This window comes from Apium graveolens, chromosome 9 (genome assembly GCF_009905375.1).
Source record: "Apium graveolens cultivar Ventura chromosome 9, ASM990537v1, whole genome shotgun sequence".
NCBI lineage: Eukaryota > Viridiplantae > Streptophyta > Magnoliopsida > Apiales > Apiaceae > Apium > Apium graveolens.
In genome coordinates, this window is record NC_133655.1 from 76,745,743 (window position 1) to 76,749,421 (window position 3,679).

Below are 3,679 nucleotides of genomic sequence, written 5' to 3' on the forward strand. Positions count from 1 at the left end.
CTTCAGCTTGTCGAGATCTCTAGTCTTCACATCTTCACTATGACTTATCGATAACTCGGAGTTCTCTAGTGATGGAATGACTTGTCGATATCCCCAATATTCAGCTCTTTAAAATTGGTTTATCGATATCTTCTTGAGTTCTCGAGTAGCTTTCTTGACTTCTCTACTCCCGGTGGATATTGTTCATCCGTTGAATAGATATATAGCTCATCTGTCGAGTAGATACTGTTCATCCGTCGAGTAGATATTGCTCATCCGTCGAGTAGATATTGCTCATCCGTCGAGTAGATATTGCTTATCCGTCAGTACTCTCTGAAGTTCTCGAATGACTTCTCTATAACATTAAATCTGTGACTTGTAGAGATCTTGACTTAGAATATTTTTCTCCAAACAGATTTATTCAAGCTTCTTCAAAATTCTTCTGAGGCATGATTTTCTTAATCTTCTTCCAGATAGAATCCTTAGGCTTGATACTATTTTAGGAAAAAGACTCTAGTCTGCTCCTTTGCATTTTTACAGACTTTAAGTGTTACAAGTACAAAAGACAAATTTAGATAACAATGCAACTTACTTAGGGTTGACCCCAAGCTTAACTGATTACTGAAAATAACTGTTCATTAATCTTCTACTCAGATCAGGTGTCCATTTGATTTGTTTCATACTATGATCAGAGATGCTAATGACATTGTTAGCTCCAGTAATCTTTGACATCATCTATTATATATTACAATCTCCCTCAATTTGTTCATTATAAAATTATGCACAAGTTCTGATTGATGATGTCAAAACTTTAACTAAATGCATAAGCCAATCTTCCCATCTTATCTTCTTTTGTTGAGTTACATTTAGATTTATTCTTCTCTCCCCCTGTGAAGAATAGAATATTTTATTATCTGGCAACATCCATCAGCTGTTTTAGCAGGCATTTAGATATATTTTCCCCCTTTTTGACATTATCTCCAGGTAGAAAGATCTAGCTAGATGCACATTGTTCAAGCTACTGTCATTGTCCATTTAGAACACTGTCTGCAGCTTCAAGCTCCAGTAAGATTTGTGGAGATGAGTTTATCAAACAGAATAGATGTTCCACATATTTCTGCAGAAAGAGGTTGTCAGAAAAAAAATCCTTAGCTCTCTGTTCTTTTGAATGAGTAGTCTCACTACTTCTCACTGCACTAGTCTCATGACTTTTGAGAGTCAGAGTTTCCTCACAAGGATTGATAAATCCATACACTCATCTACCTCTCCTTTTGCCAGGAAGGATCCTGCCTCTCTTACTCTCTGTTTTTCTCTCAATTTTTTCTCTTATTCTCACATGAAAGGCTCAGTTGCGTTTGACTTACAGAAATATGAGGGGGATGGTAAGAGGTGTCTGTGATCATATGATTAGGGGTAATCCATATAGGTCTAATCATACTCATTTCATTAGATAAGAGAATACTAACTTGAAGTTGTGAGGTGAATGAATCATTTAGAACACCTGTGACTAGGGTCACAGTTTGACTCACAGTTGCTCTGTGGTTTTAATAGTGTGTTGTTCCTCACTTGTAGTGGGAACCTCCAATTGAATTGGAGGGGATTTGATTAGTTTACTATCATGTACACCAGCCTCAAACCCTTGTATGCCTTGCAACATACTGATACATAAATGTGCTATACTTGCCATTCTCATGACATTGTCATAGGAAATTGTACTTCTAGCTTTGACTGTTAAGGCAACTTGTGCTAGAGTTATGAGGGGAGTTGTTCCTTTTTGAGGAACCTCCAATTGAATTGGAGAGGATTTAGATAGCTCCCCCTCAGGAGTACTACCCTCAAACCTTCCAGTCTGTGAAGACTGTTTTGCACATGAAAGTGCATTATGAATGCTCATGGGTTATTCAGTAAAAACTGATAAACTTCCATAACTGTGGTGGTTTTTCTTCTCAATCAACAAAACACTATGAAGAACATTGTGAAATTGTTGTCCTTTTGTGAAACAGGTTTCTTTTGAGAGTCACCTGAGTTGGATTGTGTTTGCGTTTGTGTTTGAGTTGCTGTATCTGGGAGGACTACAGTTTGGTTTATAGATGTTTTAGCTACATGTTAACACAAATACCTATTGAATGAAAATTTGAATTTCCTGTTGTTGTCTGAGTGGATTATGTTGAACCTGTAATGCATTGAACATATTTATCTATTTGATTGGGCATAAACATTGAGACATACAGTTGCAAGCATTATGACAGGAAAATTAATAACCAGTTAATTTGAAAACACAAGGCAATCATGATATAAATAGTCAACCAACAAAAATAAATTGATAGAGAAGAAGAGCATTTTCATTAATATTAACCATAGAGTACATTAAGATTCAGATTATATCAAGTAAATCATAATCCTAACTACTCTAATTTGGGCTTCTTCTCAGCCTCCAACCTCCTTGCCCTACGCTGGTAAGCTCTGGACATGGAGTGTGTAAGATAGATAATCCTCTCCTGCAACTCCAAAGCAGCAAGGCGTTGCTGCTTAGCTACCCTTGCACGTCTCTCCTGCTCGAGAGAGACTTTCATCTCAAAGAAAAGAATGCTGAGTTGATCATCCCACGAGAGTTCTTCAAAGATCTCTCGTGGAATATCAAAGGGGCTGCAGACAACCCCCCTGAGACGGACACGTAGTCCGAAAGGATCAAAGTAAATTTGGTCTACATCCAGATGATGCACAGGTTGGTAAGCTCCATGAATAAGTCTGTAGAAGACTTGGGCATCCATTTGAGAGAGAGAGAGATGAACAGGATGTGATTTTGAAATTAGATGTTTATTGAGAATAAGAGTAGTGATGAATGATAAAGGGTGAAGCATTTTAATTTATAGGGGGAGTAAAGATAGAAACCAAGAGACTCTTGAGTTGCCCGGATAATAAGAGTAATAATCACATAAGCATATTTGACAGTTAGAAATGACTAGTTACTATTCCCCATGCAAGTACTCAAGAATCTTAGTTCACTATTTAGAATAATTGTTCCCCATGCAATTAAACAAGTACTCCCTACAAAAAAATAACTCCTCCTATCAGCATATAGTCAAATAATTTAACCATTAACAGTTATCTCAAAACATCAGATATAAAGTACTAGTCTACTTACATTAAACTAACATATTTAAAAAAAAATTATAAGCACGTAAATATGTCGATAAGTCAGAGTAATTATAGACAAAGTATGTCAAAAGTATTTTGCTGAACATAATTTATAAATTAAATTATTTTAGTTTTTCATACTTTTTGCTTCTTTTGATCTGTTATTTATTAACTTCATATAGTTAGAACATGAATTAATAAATATTCAGTTTGCTTAGAATTTTGAGAAATTCCAAGTTAAAATAATCGAGAAGACTGGGTATTTATAGTAAAGGTAGATGACTTGTTGAGAACTCAAAAATAGACACTTGTAGTTGTCTATCGAGAAGTCATTTAGAGAAGTGAAGTACATATCGAGAAATCATTTTAAATTACTCTTATAGAGAACTCAAACATGACTCATCGAAATGTCAAATAAATACCCAGTTTTTCCAAAAAAATGGACTGAATTAATTCTAACTTTTATTTGAATAAATTCAAAATAAAATTAGAATAACTTTTCCAAAAGTATTTTACCAAAATAATTTACAATTTAAATCATCTCAGTTCTAAGTTTTAAATA